This window comes from Syngnathus typhle, linkage group LG6, assembly GCF_033458585.1.
Source record: "Syngnathus typhle isolate RoL2023-S1 ecotype Sweden linkage group LG6, RoL_Styp_1.0, whole genome shotgun sequence".
Classification (NCBI taxonomy): domain Eukaryota; kingdom Metazoa; phylum Chordata; class Actinopteri; order Syngnathiformes; family Syngnathidae; genus Syngnathus; species Syngnathus typhle.
In genome coordinates, this window is record NC_083743.1 from 18,426,800 (window position 1) to 18,448,689 (window position 21,890).

The 21,890-nt window shown below is 43.3% G+C and overlaps 1 long non-coding RNA gene across 1 annotated transcript; it reads right to left on the minus strand.

The window, feature by feature from the left end:
* Positions 1-14,697: 14,697 nt before the first annotated feature.
* Positions 14,698-21,416, minus strand: LOC133155783 (uncharacterized). Its single transcript, XR_009714731.1, has 4 exons — positions 21,306-21,416; positions 20,845-21,169; positions 14,950-15,560; positions 14,698-14,807 (listed from the first exon to the last, which is right to left on the minus strand). It is a non-coding gene; the product is annotated as an uncharacterized LOC133155783 (long non-coding RNA).
* Between the last annotated feature and the right edge of the window lie 474 nt (positions 21,417-21,890).

Below are 21,890 nucleotides of genomic sequence, written 5' to 3' on the forward strand. Positions count from 1 at the left end.
TAGCTTCCACACCTTCAACTTGGGAGGATGCTTCTTAGCCCCCACCTTCTTGATCCGCAAAGTTAGGTCTCCGATGACTAGGCGATGCTGAGACACACTCTTCTCCGGCGATTGGCTTGGCATCCCTGACCAGGACGCGGTCCTTGTTTCTGATCACCAACCCAAGGGGAAATTGATTTTCTGTAAGGGTTGGACTCCCTTAGCCCATTCATCTCCCGAGGAGCCCACTGGACAGTGGCACTATTTAACCCATAGTTGGGATGAAAAAGTAAATTACAGGGTCAAGATTCTTGACATGCAAAATGCTTCTCTGACTTCATTTTACAGTGGGTATGAAACACACTCATTAAAATGCCAAGTTTTTGTGATCTAAAAATAATTTCTAAACTTTGTTCCTCATTGTATTACCTGTGTAACTTGGTTGAATTTGTTAAGCATTACCTTGGCTTTTGAAATTCATTCTCAACTATTATATTAGTATTGTTCGACAATAATATAAATGTGCAGCAGTGATTCATATTATCACTGAGAGATTTTACAATATCCCGATCACTCAGTCCTTCATTTGACTGGTGATCTAATGTGTTACCCCACCTCTCATCAAAGGTTGCAGGGACAGGCTTTATTGCCCAACATGATGACAAATATAAAAAAGCAAATAGGTGAATGAATGATAATTGTGCCTTCAGGAGAGGAACCAGCATGGGGGGGCTAGCATGGATGAGAATCTTTGAAAATTTTCATTCGTGCCTTGATTTTTATGTGTTGTGTATTTTTTTTCCTGTTCCACTCTAGTAATAATCCACGCCATGGTTGCAGAAAATCATATATAAAGCTCAAACTGAATATGAAAAACAGATGGACAGGCAGCTTCATGGGGACCTTGGAAAACCGGTCTGTGTAAACCATTACAAAAGCCTTCAGTCACACTCATCTAATCCGCAAAGAACACGGTCTCCTTGTCTTTTCTCCTCCTTTGCTTCTTCACCATCTCTATCTCGGGACCGGTTGCTTTTTATATCGCACGTGGGGTTTTTCTCTTCCGTTTCCACACGTCGGCTGTCTGGTTCTTCATTCCCTCCTTTGTTCAGATCCACATTTTATGAGATCCAAAAATTAGTAATTATTTAATAAAGCTTGTAAATACTTAAATAATATACTTTGTTCATAAGGAAAAATGTCCATTTCACAACACTTTTATAGTGTTATAATATACAAAAGATTAACAAAATGATCTTGTTAGAATAATTAGTTTTGCTGAAGCACTGGTCGGCCTGAAACCAAAGGTCACATGTCTTTGCTCAAGTCAACATATGTGCCGGCTAGCCTTGGGGAGTCCTTATACTCCCTTCCTTGTCTTATCTGTGAGAGGCCCTCACTAGTTAGAAACAGAACATCTTTGTTCTTTGTTCTTTGTTAGTTCAAGAGAGGTCCTTTCTCTGTTAATTGCTTTTGTCCGAGACAGTTTTTAGTTATCCCATATTTACTCAATGTTTGTTTAAGTAGACTTCATGCAAGTTATCTCACATCTACTTAACGTTTGTTGGAGTGTATGCACAAGAGGGACATGGCATCCAGGTTTGGAGATTGCAGCCGGGAACGAGGCTGCCAATCATCTAAGAACAGACTCTGCATTCCTGGGGTCACAGATCGACCAAGGCCATGCAGCCTCGCACCACACAACATTATTAGCTAGCTGAACAGCGTTGCTACAGTCACACTCTCCCCTCCCTTTAGTGTAGCAACGCCTCTTGTAACCAGGGCAACCCAATATAAAAAGAGGAGATGACGGTAGGGCAGGTCAGAATTGGTGGAGGACTGTGAACTGGGCCCTCTACCTAATTCTCCTCGCGAGCAAAAGAATACTGGTTGTCTTCTCCTCTTTGTTTCCAGTTTGTAAATAAATGTCTGATGGTATTTAGACCTGACAGATCTTTTACATATATTTCCCCCCAAAATAGTTATAGTTTTTGGCTATGCTTTATTTAATGCTCATTTTCACACATTTAATTGTAGATGAATTAATGACTGAAGGCGCATGAAGACCAGCCTGAAAAGTAGCAATCGCCTATTCATCCATCCATTTGAATCCACTTCAGGTTGCAGGGTTAGCAACTTAAGTATAGAGGTTCGGACTACCTCCTCCCAACCAGCTAAAGCTAGCTAGCTATCTACGGCATAAGTGTCAAACTCAAGGCCCAGGGGCCAGATACACATATTTTTATGTGTCCCCCAAAGACAAATTGTGCTTCAAATTATTGTATTGGCCCGAATATAAGACAATGTTTTTTGCATTGAAATAAGACTAAGAAAGTGGGGGTCGTCTTATATTCAGGGTCTAGACATTATAGTATAATGATTATACCCATTTTCACTTGTGCACAGCGGTAAGTTAAAAGTTGCTGGTATCGACTGAGTATGTTGCTGTGATCGTGTGCATCTTTGACACAAAGTGAGTATATGTATTTCATTGTTAATACTGCCCACTGTTGTTCCGTTTGTCGGATCGCGGTCTGTGACAAAGTTTGAACCGCGCTCGGCGGCGACTGGGGAAACAACCGCTTTCGCCGGCAACTCGGGGAAACAGAACCGCAATCGGCGGCAACTCGGGAAAAACGACCTCAATCGGCAGCTATTCGGGTACAGAACCGCAATTGGCGGCTATTCGGGGACAGAACCGCAATCGGCGGCAACTCGGGGAAACAGAACTGCAATCGGCGGCAACTCGGGGAAACAGAACCGCAATCAGCGGCATACGAAAGTCAGCGCCGCAATCGGCGGCATTTGAAAGTCCGGACCGCGATCAGCGGCATTTGGAAGGCGGAGCTGTGGCAGCAGCAAGAGCCACTACGCGCAGCAGCAGTGGGAGTGGGGCCAGGGACAATCGCGGGTCTGGCGAAACTGGCTTGAAATCTGACGACGCCCGAGGGTCCTGCAACGCTGGGGTGGAGCCCGATGGCGGCCGCGAATCTGATGGCGCCGGGAGGCACTCCGATGGCGGCCGAGGGTCTGGCGTTGCGGGAGCGAAGTCCGATCGCGGCCGCGAAGCCGCTGCCGCCAGAAGCACTCCAATGGCGGCTGAGGGTCCGGCGTCGCGGAAGCAAAGTCCGATGGCGGCAGCGAAGCCCATGGCGCTGGAACATGCTCGGACGACGGACGTGGATCGGGCGTCGCAGCGGGAGCTGATGGAGGAAGGTCCAAGCGCTGGTCGCTCTGATGGTCGGATCATTCTGTCACGGATCGGAATGAAACAGGGCGACCAAATTCAGCTTGGACCAAGGTTTATTGGAGAACACAAACTAACAGACTCGGCAGACTGACGTAACTTACTAACAAAACCAACAACAGAGACTGAAATGAGTCCTGACACATTCATTTACAAATGTGATTGCACTTTAGTTTACATATTTAAATGTTCAGATATTAAGATGTGATAGACAGTTTTCGCATATATTTGAATGAGGCAAAATAACATGCTTTTTCTCTCGAATATATTGTTATAATCATTTGTTTCAGATGTAATTATTTTCTGTATAAAAATTAAATTTGGTGTTCAAAAAGTCTCATTTCAAACTTGAGTCTTGAAAAAGAGGGGGTCGTCTTATAGTCGGGGTCGTCTTATATTCGGGCCAATACGGTACTAAAATTGCAAATTGTCAAATATTTGTTTACCAGGGTTTACTAGTCTGATTTGAAAACGAGTTACCGTTTTTTTCCGTGTATAATGCGCAAAATGTAACAAATTTATTTGCGCATTATACTTGGGTACAATTTTTTTTAATTTATTTTTTTTTATTATTATTTTTTATTTTTTTTAAGAAAATCATGGTACAACAAAACCAACAACAGGACTGACCAACAAAGTCGTGGAACAAAAAGACAGGGTGACATTACCAAAGACAGGAACAGAAACCAAACAGACATCATGACAGTAACACATGCAATAATCCGACGGTGAGCAAGCGGCAGACAGGACTTAAATACAAAACACGTTACATTGATTGAGGTGACACAGGAAGGGAGGGGTGACGCGAACAGAAACTATGGCAACCTAGACACATAGCAAAACTGGGGACGAGACATGACAAATCTCTCTCGAAATAAAACTTGAAATCACCTTTCTTCTTGTTTGTTGTCAATCGCGCATTGCATTCAGCCATCCTGCCCAACACACTTAGTCAGTAAAATTCATAATTGACGACACATCGTTTGATGCGATGGTGCAATCCTTGATGGTGTGTTATTGTCAAATATTGTTTGTTTTTTAATCTCCATCGCAGACCGGATATCATACGGAGGCCGCCATGACAGTATGCGCAGAACGGATGCGCAAGACACGTTAATCGCGCATCGCATTTAGCCATCCTGCCCAACATACTTAGTCAGTAAAATTCATAATTGACGACACATCGTTTGATGCTATGGTGCAATCTTTGATGGTGTGTTATTGTCAAATATCGTTTGTTTTTTAATCTCCATCGCGGACCGGACGTCATACGGAGGCAGTATCACTGCGCATGCGCACTATGGATCCGATGCGCAGAACGGATGCGCAAGGCACGTCAGCTATATAAAGAGCGAGAGTTCAGTTTTCTTCCTATTAGTTTCAATTCACAGTTTATTTAGCAGTTTCAATCAACAAATAACAAAATCCGTATTACAGGTAATACACTTTGCCTTCTTCCTTTCGTCTCTGCTGTTCACTTCAAACACGCTCCATACGAACGCAATGCTCTCGTATCAGACGCTTGCTCGATCACCTGCTCGTTTGCTGTCACAATGTACCTGACACAAATCCGAAACATTTGTTGCGGCTCCGAGTCACGACGAGGGGCAAGTTTTGGTTTCCAAGGGTGTTTTTATTCCTCTTCAACGTCTCTCCCATACAGAGCCGCCTTTTTCACATGTCCGCACGCCTTTTTCACATGTCCGCACTGATCGCGGTGGTGCCTTTACGGGCAGTCGGAGAAATCAACGCCAACAAAGAAAAATACATCCAGCCTAGTTAAGACCACACCAAAGACTATAAAAATGGGACCCATTGCCTCCCTGCGTGTGTGACGATCATTGGGACTTACAAAAAAAAAAAAATGGGTGCGTATTATACATGGGTACAGGCTTTTTTCCAGCATCAACATGCCATTTTTAGGGTGCGTATTATACATGGGGGCGCATTATACACGGAAAAAAACGGTATTTGTCATTTTGTTTTGTAGCTTATACTGTATATATTATGTGTTGATACATTTATTTGGGTTGACAGTCATATAGGCTCTCTGAAAGAAACTATGAATATGATGCGGCCCGCGAAGAAAAATGAGTCTGACACCCCTTATCTACGGCATACCACACCCCGGGTATCAATTGGTCTGGGGATTGCTGCCACCACAGGGACCCACCACATTACGGCTACAGCAACAGGTGAAGGCTTGGAACTCCCTTCTCTGGTTTATCAGAAGTGTGAATTGTTGGTCCTTCTGAAAGAGGATTCTCTCAGACCTTCCGAGTGAAGTCAATCCTTTTAGGCCTCACAGGTTGCACTTACACCACATTCTGAGCCAACAAGCCACCAGATGGTGATTGGTTGGTAGTTCCAACCCTCTCTTCATCTGAGTGTCCAAGACATGCAAGTCCAAATTTATGCATGTTTGTGTATGTGTGTGCACTCTACATTGTAAAAACCAAAGTGACTATTTTAATAATGTTTTGATTTATTTCTTCTTTGAAGGATTCATATTACCTTGGGCAAAAGTGTGTTTAATAACCATCCATGCAATTGTACTCATAATTAGTAATTATAAATGTTAGGGTGGTGCTCACTCTAACTTATTTTGCAAGAACCACACTGGAGACAAGTTAGTCGTTTTAGACACCTGCAGGCGGAGAGTTCCCTCGTTGCTGTGCTTACGTCGAATGAAGTCTGACTCAGGCCTCATCAGGTGCAGATTTATTGAGAGAAACAGAGTGGGGTTGAAAGTGGGGGGGGGTGGGATCACAGGATGGGGTGAACCCGCTCCCCTGCTGATCAAAGCATAGCAGGGGGCCTTTTACGACGTTCTGTAAACAAAGCAACTTTGATTGCTTCCTCTGCAGCTAGTCAATAAGTTGAAAAGATCTTAGCACTTTGGTCTACTACTTTTGTTAAGACAAGACAAGCTAGTTAAATTATTACAGGTTACATTCCAACATAATCATACGATAAAGATATTCTGTAAACCCTAACATATCCCTCCTGTTTTATCATATGATTATGTCAACCCCGATCAGTCATACACAAGTAAGAAAATACAATGACAGCAATAACTTCCAGTGAAGATGAGGTTTTCCCTCAATACCGTCAGGGTTTTTCCAAAACTATCTTGATCGTATGATTATGTTGGAATGTATGTAACCGGTAATAAATAACCTAGGTAGATTAATTTTATGCTTATGTTGGTGTGTAACCAGTAATAAATAACCTAGCTTGTCCCATCCTACACAATGTCGTAAAACATGCCCTGCTCTGCTAATCTAGAGGTCAAGGGCTTTAACTTGTCTATTCTGTCCACTGTCACCCCCACCTTTTTTCTCTTAATAAAGATGCTCTTGTGAGAAGCGAGAGTCAGACTTCATTCGACCATCGCTGTAAGCACAGCGACGAGTGAACTCTCCGCCTGCAGGTGTCTAAAACGACTAACTTGTCTCCGAGTGGTTCTTGCAAAATAAGTTAGAGTGAGCACCACTCTAACATTTTGGTGCCGAAACCCGGGACCCTCATACCCGCCATCTGGCTTGACGGAGGAAGACGTGCTGCATTGTCGACAAGCCAGCGTCCATTAGGAGGACCTGGAAAAGAAAGTCCTGGGAAGAGAACTTCTTCGCTGGGCCAGCATCTTAAGTCTGCCTTCGTCTGACAGAGGTGGATTGACGGGACCCGGCAGTGCATCGAACCAGGAGACACGTAAGTTAAAGAAAAAAAAGCGCTGATACGGCTTTGGTGTGTCCGAGCTATGAGATACGGCTTTGGTTTGTCCGAGCTATGAGATACGGCTTTCGTTTGTCCGAGCTATGAGGTACGGCTTTGGTTTGTCCAAGCTATGAGATACGGCTTTGATTTGTTCGAGCTATGAAACGCGTAAAAAATTAAAGGTGTACGAGATATACGGCTTTGGTTTGTCCGAGCTATGACAGATACAGCTTTGGTTTTTCCAAGCTAAGAAACAGCTGGGATTCTTGTCCCAGTGGAAGGAACGGGCTAAGAAAAAACAGAGCTTCTTTTTCTTAATTGAAGAAGGGCGTAGACTCTTTTTTTTGTTTGTTTTTTTGTCCGTTTTTCCAAGCTGTTTGCATGAAAGTTGTGTGGTTGAGTGTGACTGGTAGGATAAATTGACTAAGAAGCAGTTCTAGCATTGATCGACGGCAATAACACAGGCTAGTAATTTGTTGGAAGGTCAATTTAAACATGCATTGAGAATCCTCAAAGAAAAAAAGAGATTGAAAAAAAAAAACACTGGAAAAACTAAAATTAAGATGAGAAAAAGGAACGATAAATCTCTAGCTCTTGAAGGAGATGAGTTCATGGCTAGTAGATTTCTTGCTTGTATGCAATACATGCTGAAGTGGAAAGAGAAAAGAGAGAGAGTTGAATTGTGCTAGACTGTGGTTGAAAGCTTCACAAGAGAGAAGAGAATAAATCCAAAAGACAAAAGACAGAAAGTTGAAAAGTGCTATGCAGGCGCACTGTCCCGGCCACGGCTCCAGCCGCAGCTCAAGCAGAAGAGCAAGAGAGGCATTCCGCTCGTGTGCAAAACCTGTATACAACTATGCAGTGGGACAGGCATGCTGAAAAAGTGATCCAAAAAGGCAAAAGTTCTGATGTATTTCATCTAGATGATGATAATGATCTAAATGAAGATACAACGACCTTCTTCCAAAGTTCCCAAAGGGGAGAGGAAGAGTTAGAGACCAACAAGGCCGAAGGCCACCATATAATCCAAAACCCCCATCAGATTCTGACAACTGTTGGAACTGTGGGAAACGTGGACACTGGTCAAGAGAGTGTTTTAGAAAAAAAAGAAAAAAAAGCGGTGCCAGTCAAGGGGCAGAGGAAGAGGCAGAGGAAAAGTCACATTTACAGCATGACAAGCTTTCTCTCCTTTGACCCCTCATGCTATTACAGAGAAAGAAAGAATAGATGCCCATATGACAGCAAAACATGTCATTGTCAGATTATTGGAACATTTTTTGGATTATTAGAGCTCCTGTCCATACAAGAAGTATGACAATGCTGTTTGTATGCCCAATGACAAATGACCAGAGATCAGATTGTGTGTGTACACTAAAGTTAAAATTTGCAAATCAAGTGGTAAATAAATGCAACTTGCTTCTCGAAGATAAATGAAAGATTAGAATGTGCTGTCCTCGTGTGCGTGGGAGGGACCAGCTCATGATCGACCACAGGAAATGGCCAGCCTGTGACGAATCATTGGTGCTGGAACCTACCTTACGAGCGCGAGAGCTGTGCATGTGTTAAAATGATGAAAATTGGCTAAACTTTTAGTGTAAATAAATTTGCTAGACTATGGTCTATTCAATTTGCACCGCAGAACAGAAACGATTTGGAAAGATAAAAATGAGAGGAAAAGAGAGAAATGTGTTTGCGAGCAGAAATTGATCCACACTAGTGCATGTTAAGTGTCGAGCCCTCATGAGAAATTTGAAGAAAAAAAACGACAGAACATGCTTTCAGGAATTGGAAGAAGCAAAATTGTGAATTTAAGACATTGCAATGCTACATTTAATAGGAATAATTGATTAATGGTGTTATAAAATTATACAAACTGCTATATGCGAGCTAAATCTGAGAAACTGAGTTATTTAAATTTAAAAACAAAGGAAAAATCCAGATTAATTTGCCAGTAGTTTTAATGAGTTTAGTTTTTCTTGGATTGGTGGATTGTTCTATCAGGAACCTTGAGTTGAAAATGGTATAGGAATGTTGTGTGGTGAGCTTGGATGAATTGAAACCATTGTGATGAAGAGACTCCTTTTTGGAGAGTGTGAGATGCAAATGAGCATTGATGAATGATTCCCTGAATGAAAAGAAAATACAGGTTGAATGGTTGAAGTTGTTGGCGACTACTATGGGAACCTAGTAGAGCGACTTTGCTGAAAGAGTGATTTTGAGTAAGTTAAATGCTAAAATGAAAAACGTAGCTTTTGGATTAATGATTAACTAGAGAAAAAACTGGAGAACCAGTAACACATGCAGAAGATGTGTGAACTGGGAAATTGAGAAGCGTTTTGGAAAGAAAGTCAAATTAAATGATGGAATCATATGTAGTAAAGAACACATCCTCCCAAACAGCTTGTCAAGGTGTGGCATGGGCGCTGCCAAGCCTCAGAAGGAGGGAGTGAGTAGAAGAGATAGTGGAAGATAATAATACAACACTTTACGACATATGGATTTTCTAATACATTTGGTGTCATACTGTGGTAAATTTCTATTCTGGTATCATGCAATGTATATCTCACTAGTAAGCCTAAGTGTGACCGGGTCGTGTTTCGGGTCAGGTTCGTGCAGGATCGTTTGGGCCTTGGTCCATGGTCTCATTGGCACGAGACATCTGGTTTCCATTAACAACTGACAAGATATTCACCCGAGTGAGGAAAGGCAGGCTAACTCATAAATAATGAGGGGATATTGGGAGTAGTCTGTTGGTCCCTTCTTCAAGACCCTTCCTGGTGTAGATAGGTTCGCAAAACGAGAGATTTAGAGGTTCAAAAGAAAGACAGTTAAAAGAAAATAACATTTTTGATTTGAACAATTGCAGGGTAATAGGAGCATGAGAGAGAAGAGCTAAGAAGCGGGATCCAATTTGGTCAGGGAGATTGGAAATTCACAGCACCATATTCTAAGTAACATTTTTGAGCAAGCATGACACAGGTAATAAGGTTTGAGAGATCAAGACGTAGATCAGGGCTAGATGTGGAACGCAGACCTCTGAGTTAATTTTGAATAATGTTACTGAAGACACAATGTACTGTCCCGTCAAATTGGAACTATAGACGAAACGTAGCTCGAAAATAGGATGAGTTACAGGACTTACAATATAAAGACGAGATTGCTGTTACTAGGAGAATTTGAAGTTTGGTAAAGATTAAAGTCCCAATGATCGTCACACACACACCTGGGTGTGGTGAAATTTGTCCTCTGCATTCAACCCATCCCCGTGTGATTTTAATCCATCCCCTGGGGGAGAGTGGAGCAGTGAGCAGCAGCGGTGCCGCGCTCAGGAATCAGTTGGTGATCTAACCCCCCAATTCCAACCCTTAATGCTGAGTGCCAAGCAGGGAGGCAATGGGTCCCATTTTTACAGTCTTTGGTATGACCCGGCCGGGGTTTGAACCCACAACCTTCCTGTCTCAGGGCGGACACTCTTCCACTAGGCCACTGAGCTGGTAACAAACGTTACTAGCGAATTGATGGCAGCAGCTACATTTGGTTACAAGTTTGATGTCCCAGTCTGTCACTCTCAGTGCCAGGATCCCTGAAACTCGATCCCGAGACTCTGCCTGCAGCCATGGACGTCTACAAAACGGTGCCTGGCTTTGAGGCACCTTTGACCTTTGGCGAGGACAAAGAAAGACTGTTGTGCTTGGAGGGGGGCAAGTACACTCCGGAGGAAAGACGACATCCTCGGGGACAAAAAAAAAGACAGTGAGAAGCGGAGGAACTCACAATGTTGAAAATAGACTCATTTGAACAATGGACTCATTCGAGAGTGATGGATGGGTTGGCTCTGAAGCAACAACAAAAGAACACCAACTTGCAGCAGAAGACACATGGACATGAAGTGGCCGACGGCCAAATCGCACTCCTTGGTGTGGCGTGGCTAAACTTGGTGGGGCTTGGGTCAAAGTGGACAGGAGCTTCATTGTGCACTGAGTTTGACAGAACTGAGGAGATTTGATTAAAATTTAATAATGCGTAGAGCTACAGAAAGAAGCATCATGGTCAGAGATTGAACAGATTGGACAAAACAAATAGGCTAAAACGGTGAGAAACAAGAGCGAGATCTGATGTTTTGGCTCATCAGGCATAAGAAGTAGAAATTGAGTTCAGATAAATTTTAGAATAGGACATTTGGACTAAAGTGAATTCAGTAAGGAGGAAGCTAGGTTGCTCAATGTACCTACTCAATAAAATAGTAAATTCGTTGCACCACAGTGGAGTTTGGGTGGTCAGAAAGTTGGATACGTTGAATTTTTGACTTTCACACAATCATGCATAGGAGTCGCACAAGGCGACAGTTAACAAGACAATGACTGCAATAGGGATCACTTACGACTGCACCGACATAGAAAAGTGGAAGCAAGGGAGTTGAGTAAGGGATTATATGCAGAACAGTCCGCTATACAGTTACCAATAGGAGGTTCTATCAAAAGAAGCTACATGTGAGATGTATAGAATACCTTTGTCTGTGGTCTGTGTTCGTGCGTAATCTCTGTAAAGTTGCGTCAGGCTGTTGTCGTTTGTCTGAGCCTTGGGTGCGCGCTCGGTGTGTGTGCGTTTATGTGCACAACCTGTGTGGGTGCGAACGTGTTAGGAAGAAGACGGCATGGATAAGGGAATCTCCTTTAGGTTAGGAGGAATCATTAGGAAGTGCTCAAACTCTTCTTTCAAACACTCCTATCTGCCTCGTTAAAAAGGGCATTGCAATTGACTACAAGAGTTGCAAAGGGCAGATGAAGAACAGTCCTTGGCAGATTATATGATCAGGTCCCTCAAACTGAAAGATATGTCCAATGCAAATTTACTGCCGCCTGATCTTTCCTCCTCACAGGTCGACAACCCCATCAATCCAGGAGACTGGGTCTACATCAGGGTCATCCAAGGAAAGAACTGGGCCAGCCATGGTGGGAGGGACCATTCCAAGTCTTGCTGACTACCCCCCTCCGCAGTGAAGATCGCTGAACGACCCAGCTGGATTCACCTCAGCCACTGCAAGCTACAAGGAGTGCTGGACCCCTCATTTCGGGACGGTGGCGAAGTCTGCGAACAACGATCCCAACTCCGCTAGGCGGGGGTATGTCTCGGTGTTCCTGTCATCTTAGTAGCAACGGGGCTCCACATGCCAGGTGGATCCTCTGCTGCGTTGTGGTTGGAGCATGCTATGGTCTATGGACACATCTGAACAGACCAAGTGATAATGTTGACCGTGGAAAACGATGGTCACATGATGAGAACTTTGAGGACTGGTCATGAGACCCCAGAAACCCATACGAAACCAACGCTTGGTACCGGTAAGTGAAGGTCACTGTGAGAGCGCACACACAGGTGGGATGTTATGTGTGTGTTCAAAAACTCCCCTTGCTCCACACAAGTTCACTTGGAGGCCGAAGCAATGAATGTCACTGAAGCGAAATGTATGGCATCTATGGGAGGAGTTGGATATCAACACCGTGCTGTCAGTCAGTGACGCTACCCCTACCGCCCTGGACTCGCAGGAATGAATCTGTGATCAAACTCTTTAGGATTAATCCCAATGTGACTGTTGGAGGACGGCAGATGCCACAAGTGGCCTAAACCAGAAGGCTACTTGGAATGGACTACACGTGTTTCATCCAAGACAACAAGACCCACAAATGCATTAACGACTACTGCTCTCCAGGAGGAAACCGGATGGGAGCTTTGGACATCACCGCTGTGTGCCAGGATGGGAGAGCCACTTCAAGGCATAAGGGCTCTCCTGCCAACATGGCTGCACCATTGGACGGGACCTACTTCATTCGGAACGGATTGTGGCTTTATTTTCATTTTTTATTGATAGCATTCTGGTCGCCTAAGGCAGAGGGACCGTGTGAGACTTTTCCTGCATATTAACATCGGCCAGCAGGTTTTTAGATCACACAATAAGTTTGAACTGGAGTATTGAGGAAAAACCTCATCTTCACTGGAAGATCATTGGTTGTTGTTTTTGTCGTGTTTCACCCTACACGTTCCCCGCCCCGCCCGCTGTCGTCTCAGTTTTTTATTGATCTTTTTTATTATTGTTTTTATTTTTTTTACTATTCTTCTTTATATTTTCTTCCTTGTGTTTGGTTGATCGGGTTCACATAATCATATGATAAAACAGGAGGGACATGTCAAGGTTTTTCCAAAACTATCTTGATCGTATGATTATGTTGGAATGTATGTAACCGGTAATAAATAACCTAGGTAGATTAGTTTTATGCTTATGTTGGTGTGTAACCAGTAATAAATAACCTAGCTTGTCCCATCCTACGCAATGTCGTAAAACATCCCCTGCTCTGCTAATCCAGAGGTCAAGGGCTTTAACTTGTCTATTCTGTCCACTGTCACCCCCACCCTTTTTCTCTTAATAAAGATGCTCTTGTGGGAAGCGAGAGTCAGACTTCATTCGACCATCGCTGTAAGCACAGCGACGAGTGAACTCTCCGCCTGCAGGTGTCTAAAACGACTAACTTGTCTCCGAGTGGTTCTTGCAAAATAAGTTAGAGTGAGCACCACTCTAACAAATACTCCAGTCCAAATTTTGTGTGTAACTTAAAAACCTGCGGCCAGATTAAATGCAGGAAAAGAGTTACACGGTCCCTCTGCCTTAGGCGACCAGAAAGCTATCAATAATAACAGTTAAATACAAAAATTGCTCGTGATTGTTCAGCCGTTGGGGGCTTGGCACGCCCACTGGTGGAGGGTGAGCACAATTCTCAACCCCTTCGCAGCTCCGCTCCGTCCGGGGAGAAGTTGGGTATATCTGCTGTGTGGTCATTGTCTTCAGTGGCTCAGGGTGGACTACCTGGCCACCAAGGGCTAAGAGGATTATTCTGCCTCTGTATTAACTGGGGGCGGGAACGCTGTCGATGGCGGATCTGGTTCTTTGCAGGAACCCTTCACTGGGGCGCACTGGGACAGATGATACGGCGTATCTCCTTTGCCGGCCAGCCGGACGGCATGTGAGATGTGGTCCACCAATTTATAGGGTCCAGTACACGCAGGCTCCGTCCCCCTCCTTCTTGGGACCTTCAGCCAGAACGTTGGGGTGATCTGGACCTCGGTCTTTGCTTCCGTATCCGCAGTAGTTTGCTGAGCAAATGCCTATCTGGATCCGCCACCAAAAGAACAGCAGCACGTCCGGAAAACCAGCAAAAAACAGCACATTTTCTGCAACCTTTGCATTAGTCATTTGAGATGTTTCTTCTGCTCCTCTCATCACCGTTTTGGTTGCCCTGGTTACAGAGGCGTTGCTACACCAAAGGGAGGGAAGATTGCGTCTGTAGCAACGCTGATTAGCTAAGGAATGTAGTGTGGTGTGAATTAGCACTTCATTGTCGGCCCGTGACCCCCGCAAAACCTGTCCTCCTCCCTCAACCAGCTGTTCTTCTCTCATGGTTGGCTGACTCGTCCTCGAGTGTGATCAGATAACTTGAATTGCCGCTTTCCTGTGGAACAATGCAACTAAACCTTCGCTAGACTTTATCTACTTAGTAAATTAACACACAATAACAATAAGTAACTTGTCCTAAACACTAAAACAAATGTTAAGTAAATGTAAGGGAACTGGTATGCAGTTCCTTAAACAAACATTGAGGAAATATAGTATAACTTGTACGCAACTACTTCAAACTGTATATAACACTTAGCAAAGAAAAACAGTTCTTGTGCTGTCCTCACTCTGAAGCATCTAGTTTTTACCAGCTAGACAGCGAGTTAACGACGCTCCAAATAATCAAACTTGGTTTCTTTTAGCTGATTTATTTGTAGAATGGCCTCAAACCATTGCCCTCTTAAGACCGTCGTAAAACTAAGACATAGAGAAAATACAAGTAAAATTGTGCGTTAGCTAAACACATACAAGCTACATCACATTTACAGTGAATAGGTTTGCATTAAACAGCACATATAACCAAAATAAAATATTCTTTCAAAATTCGAATAATACTCACGGACAAATCTTGTCCAAGGCACAACATAAAAGGTTTAAACATCAGCTCTTAACACATGCACACGGGTCAACATTGCTTGCTGCCATCTTGTATTTGCTCTCAAAAACAACTTCCCACTGCAACCATTAGAGGGAGGTAAAGCACTACATGTAAACGTGTTTCTACTTAAACTTATTACAAAGGGCAGAATACTCCCTGCCTGGTACAATACAATTGTGCCACTACAAATCAAACTTTAGAACAACATGTAAATAACAAAAAAAATGCAACATCTACTTTTCTGATAACAGTAAAACCATGTCTGTAACAGGTCTCAAAAACATTTTCACATTTCCATCTTTTACAGTCTTTACTTCTGCTTTTCGAACCTTTTTGTCCTTACTCTCAAATGTTTTTACAACTCTTCCCATGGACCAGTCATTTCTGTGTGCAAGCACGTCTTTCAGTAATACAATGTCACCGACTTTTACATTCATTTTTTTCATCAGTCCATTTTCTCCTTTGCTGTAGAGTTGAAAGATATTCACTCCTCCACTGTTTCCAAAAGGTGTCCGCCAGACTCTGTACCTGCTTCCATTGCTTTGAATAGAGGTCTGGAGGTGCAAAGGTTCCTGTTGGTGCAGATAAGGCATTGGTTTTGGGTAAGAAGCATTGCTGGGGTGAGAAGATTTGGTTTGTCAGGATCTGTTGACACCGCTACGAGTGGTCTTGCATTCATTATTGCCATCACTTCCGCCATGAAAGTACTTAACATCTCATGTGTGAGTTGGATATGTATGACTTTCAAAAGAATACCATCCAAAATACGTCTTGCAATTCCAATGAGTCTCTCCCACGGCCCACTCATGTGTGAGGAGTGTGGGGAGTTGAACAGCCATGTACGTCCTTTTTCCTGCAGGTAAGAGTTCAATTCTGTGTCCTTGTGATCAATTTTCAGTTCGTTGCATGCTCCAATAAAATTGGTACCTCTATCCGAGCGGATTGATAAAGCTGAATGTCGACATTGATTCGATGAGCTCAATGTGCACAGCTCTCATGGACATACAGGTGAAAAGTACAGCCCAGCGTTTACTGTCTGCACTTCCTCCTCTGGTGCGACGTGTGGTAACCGTCCAGGGGCCAAAAATGTCCATTCCAACACTGGTGAATGGTGGCATAGGCAACAGTCTATCAACAGGTAAATTTGCCATCTTTTGAGTTTGAAATTGCCCTCTGAGCTTACGACAGAGAACACATTTGTGAATGACAGAAGAGACAAGCCGTTTACTGCCAATAATCCAAAATCCGGCTGCTCTGAGCGCTCCTTCTGTTATGTGGCGCCCCTGATGTGCTACCTTCTCGTGATAGTACCTGATAAGTAGGACTGCTACGTGATGAGCGTGTGGGATAATGAGTGGATGTTTCTCTTCCTTAGTGAGATTAGCAGGTGCCAAGCGTCCTCCTATTCTCAGAAGACCATCTTCATCAATAACAGGGTTTAGCTTTTTAAGACAGCTCTGTTTTGGTAGTGGCTGGTTAGCTTTTATGCACCGGAACTCTTCTTTGAATGTTTCATGTTGCACAGTTTGAATGATAAATTTCGCTGCTTCATCTGTAGTGTTTGTGTTTTTAAAACACTTCCAGCCTTTGTTTCCCAAGTTTGTTTTCTTGAATGATGCTGCTACACGTTTTAGTGATGCAATAGTTTGATATAAACTTGTCCACTGAGAGAATCTTTCAAAGCGACTTGACTCTAACTGCGTAGTTGAGGTTTTTGTGACAAAACTTTTCACCTCAGGCCTGATCTCAGTATCTGTATCTGGGTCAATCAGATTGAAATCATCTGAATGCGTCGACTCTTTATTGGACTGTGTTAAAAAGGAAGTACCACTAAACCAGTTTGTGTGAGCTAGTGTAGAAGCTTCTATGGGTCTGGTTGCATTGTCTGCTGGATTGTCACAAGTAGCTATGTAACACCACTGTGCAGGATGTGTCGACTTCCTGATCCTGGTCACTCGATTAGCTACATAAGTGTAGAATCTCTTTGTGTTGTTATGTATGAACCCAAGAACGACTTTACTATCTGTAAAAAATCTCAATTTCAATGTCGATCTCATCCCTAATGAGTTCGTACATTTCAACAGCTAAAACTGCTGCACATAACTCTAGTCTCGGGACCGTGTGAGCAGGACGGGGGGCTACTTTTGACTTCCCCATGATAAAACCCGTGTGCCACTGACCTTCACTGTCAAGTGCTCTCAGATACGGTACTGCTCCTATGGCCATGGTGGAGGCATCTGAGAATATGCACAGTTCTTTCCTCACAGCTGTAGACTGGGAAAATGGGAGGTAGCATCTTGGTATCTGTAGCTGCTCAAGATATTTTAATGAGTATCTCCATTTGTTCCATTCCTCTTCTCTTTCCACAGGAAGTGGTTCATCCCAATCCTTTTGCTCTGTGGACAGTTCGCGTAGAAGTGCTTTTCCTTGCATTGTGATGGGTGATACAAAACCTAGTGGATCGTACAAACTGTTAACTGTGGCCAACACACCTCTCCTGGTGTATGGCTTTAGTTCGGTGGTGACATGAAAGGTAAAACTGTCAGTTTCAAGATTCCAGAGCACCCATAGGCTCCTCTGCAGAGGTATGTCGTCCAGCTCTAAATCCAAGTCTTTCAGATCTTTTGCTCTTTCGGCAGCAGGAAATGCTTTCACTACCTTGTGGTTGTTAGAGGCTATTTTGTGTAGCTTTAAGTTGGATTGTGCCAACATGTTCTGTGCGTTTGTGAGTATCTCAACAGCTTCTTCTGAGGTTGTTGTGGATGCAAGGCCGTCATCCACATAAAAATGCCTCATAATGAACTGCTTTGCGTCTTGTCCTTGCTCTTCCTCTCCTTCGACTGCAGCACGCCTCATACAGTAAATAGCCACGGACTATTTCCAAAAACGTGGACTTTCATTCTATACTCACAAATATCTTTATCTGGATCATTATTTTCATACCACAGGAATCTTAGATAATCCCTGTGATCCTCTCTCACTTCAAAACAATAAAACATTTGCTGCACATCAGTCGAAAACGCTACTGGTTCTTTCCTAAAACACATAAGAACACCTAGTAGTGTGTTGTTGAGGAGGTCAGGTCCGCTTAACAAGACTTTGTGAAGGGACTGTCCTTCAAACTCTGCACTTGAGTCAAAAACTACTCTCAGCTGATTGGGTTTTTGAGGATGGTACACACCAAAGGATGGTAAGTACCAGTGTTCTTTGTCCGAGTCCAGAGGTGGAGCGAGCTCCGCATGGTCATTGTTCAGCAGGTTTTGCATGAACTCAGTGTATTGTCTTTTCATTTCAGGGTTGCGGTCCAGTGTTTTCCTGAGTGACTGAAGACGTTTCAATGCTTGCTCCCTATTACTTGGAAGTTTCGGTCTGGGTGAGCGGAATGGCAATGGTGCCACCCAGCTGTTGGCTTTGTTTTGAAACACTTCTTTTTCCATAATGTCAATAAAGTCTTTATCTTCTACCGACAGCGCTGGTTTGTCGTCATCTTTTGTTTTCTCAAAAACAGTTTGTCCCAGCAAATCAGTATTTTTATTTTCACTGCCCTTTTGAAGAGCGGGTGTGGTGTTTGGTTGGAAGCTGCAACCACTCGACTCCTTTACTTGAAAGATGTTGGGACATGGGCTGAGGTAAGAAGCACGGCCATTCTGAAGAACATCTGTTTTAAGGACATTCACATTCGAGGGCTTGTGTGTCTTTCCCAGGCAGGCTTCACCAACAATTACCCACCCTAAGTCTAGGCGCTGCGCATAGGGTGTATTGTGCGGCCCGTTGATTCTCTCTCTGACTTTGTGTACCTGTATAATATCTCTTCCCAAGAGTAGAAGGACAGGTACTTGTATTTTGACAGGAGGTATTTTGTCAGCAATCTTCTGTAAGTGTGGGAACTGCATAGCAACTTGTGGAGACGGTATCTCTCTCCTATCGTCTGGAATCATGTCACATTCAATCAGATTTGGGAGTGGGAGTTTTACTCTACCATCCATTGACTCAATCACAAAGTTTGCTGCTGTTCTGCCAACATTATCTGACAGTCCGGAGCATGTTCTGAGCTTGTAAGCGTGTCTTAATATTAGAGAGCTCAAAAAACTGTGACTTAGCAAGAGACTTGTTACTTTGTTCGTCAAGCACTGCGTACATCTTTTGTGCTTGTTGTCTTTTGCCATCTGGATAGACTAACACCGGACTTATCTTTGAGCATGAATGTAGACTGTCTGCATTACCGCAGATTTCTGTGCATTTAGAGACCACTGAAATGTTTGCACTGTCCTCTGTCTCCCCACCATCCTCTTTGTCAGCTTCAGGGCTATTAGCTTGAACAGGAGGTGGATCTGGATGTAGCACTGATAAATGTCTGTCACTGCCACAGTCTGTGCACTTTATTTGTACCTTGCAGTCTTTTGCTAAATGCTGAGTAGAGCCACAACACTTAAAACAGATTCTATTCTTTTTAAGAAAGGACTTGCGCTCATCTATGGGTTTTGCTCTAAAGCTTTTGCACTTTTTAACTGGATGAGGCTTCTTACGTATTGGGCATAGCTTGTCAGGGCTTTCTGGCAACTGACTGTATCTGTTCTGAGCAAAACTACTGTCTGTGGGAATGTCTGTTTTGTTCACAGTTATCACTTGCCTGGAATTACCTTTAAAACCTTGGTCTTTCTTGTGCTTGAAGCTTGTGCTAGCTGGAGGTGTGATGACAAAGCTTGGGTCGTTTCTTATTTTGGCTTGTTGTCTCACAAATCTTGAAAAGACGCTGAAAGGGGGAAAGCAGACTTTGTATTGCTCCTTATACTTTGCTCCTGTTGCAATCCATTTTTCTTGTAACACGTAGGGTAGTTTGTCCACAATGGGGTTCACTCCGCGTGCTGTGTCCAAATATGAGAGGCCTGGTAAGTATCCTCCATCCTTTGCACATTCGAATTCTTGTAGAATGTCACCTAGCTCTGTCTCTGTTGCTGAGTTTGGGAAACTGCTCAATCTTTTTCAACAGTGCATTTTCCACTACTTCAGGAGACCCGTAACATTCCTCGAGTCTTTGCCACACAAGGCTGAGAGCAGCGATTGGATTGAAAACATAGACTGAGCGAATTCTTTTAGCTTGCTGACCAGACTCAACTCCAAGCCATTTTATCATTAAATCTAGTTCTTCCTGCGCTGTACCATGCAAGTCTTTTATGGTGTTTTGAAACGAAGCCTTCCACGCCCAGTAGTTCTCTGGGTGATCGTCAAACTGCAAAAGTCCTGTACTTAACAGTTCTCTCCTTGTTAGGTACTTTGTGATGTCCTGTACACCCCTTATTTCTACTGATGTCGGAGGAGTGTCGTACGGATACAGTTTGGGGGAATTTGTCTGTCCTTGCTGTGTTTCGTGCTCTACTTTAATATCCATTCTTTCCACGCTGTGCATGCCTTTATTGTCTATCTTTGTATTCATAGCCATTTCACATTGTTCACGTGCAGCATTGTGGCAAGCGAGAGGATCCACTCGTAATGTGAATCCTTCATGGCAAATGTCTGTGTGTTGCTGAATATACTCTGCTGTGCGTTGCATTGGATTAGCAGGTGGTTCTACAAACACATGACTCAGTTCAGTCTTTGAGAGACTTTCCTCTTCTTCATAAACAGCAGCCTCTGCTTCTGCAACTGCAACAGCTCTTTGACTACTCAAAACATGTAAACTAGCCTCAAGTTCAGTTTTCTGTTTCATTATGGCTGCTTCTTTTAATGAATACTCCAGCTGTGCTCGTGCAGCAATTGCTTGTGCACGTGCTTTTAGCGCTGCAGAATTTACGGATGAACGTTTGGATGTATGCGAGCGTGAAGACTTGATCTTTGTGTCTGTGTAGCTTGTGTTACCCTTGTTCTCCGTGCTGTCCACATCGTCTGTGTTGTGCACTTGTCCTGGTTCTGTAGGGTCTGGCATTACATCTTCTTCTGGTAGACCTGGGTGATACAGCTTTCCTGACCGTAGGCTCATGGTTATCTTGCTGGATGTAGCTCCTCGTGGTTGTGCCCGCTGCGCTAGTGTCCTTTTACTGTGCTGTCCTCACTCTGAAGCATCTAGTTTTTCACCAGCTAGACAGCGAGTTAACGACGCTCCAAATAATCAAACTTGGTTTCTTTTAGCTGATTTATTTGTAGAATGGCCTCAAACCATTGCCCTCTTAAGACCGTCGTAAAACTAGGAGAAAATACAAGTAAAATTGTGTGTTAGCTAAACACATACAAGCTACATCACATTTACAGTAAATAGGTTTGCATTAAACATCACATATAACCAAAATAAAATATCCTTTCAAAATTCGAATAATACTCACGGACAAATCTTGTCCAAGGCACAACATAAAAGGTTTAAACATCAGCTCTTAACACATGCACACGGGTCAACATTGCTTGCTGCCATCTTGTATTTGCTCTCAAAAACAACTTCCCACTGCAACCATTAGAGGGAGGTAAAGCACTACATGTAACATGTAAACATGTGTTTCTACTTAAACTTATTACAAAGGGAAGAATAGTTCTGATCAACAACAATCTATGAACCAAACCTTACAGGAACAAAAACACACAGATAACATAAGGACAGGAAGGATACATATGGCTGACAGGGATCAAAAGACATCCCTGTCACTAAAGAGGAAAAACCTAGATAAAAGGAAAGCCCTAAAAAGACAAGGCCTAAAGGTCTGGCAGGCCAAGGCTTCACTTAAATTATTCCAACATTTCCCCCCTGTTTATCACACATTTGCTCAATTTTTACATTACCAAAAACAACCACTTCTCTTGATCTTCAGTTGTCGGATCACACGTATGAGCACAAATACGTTTACACCAAAAAGGATAAATGTTGCGACATCATTATTCGGAAACACACAGATCTGGGAAAAAGTCTGCAAACTCAA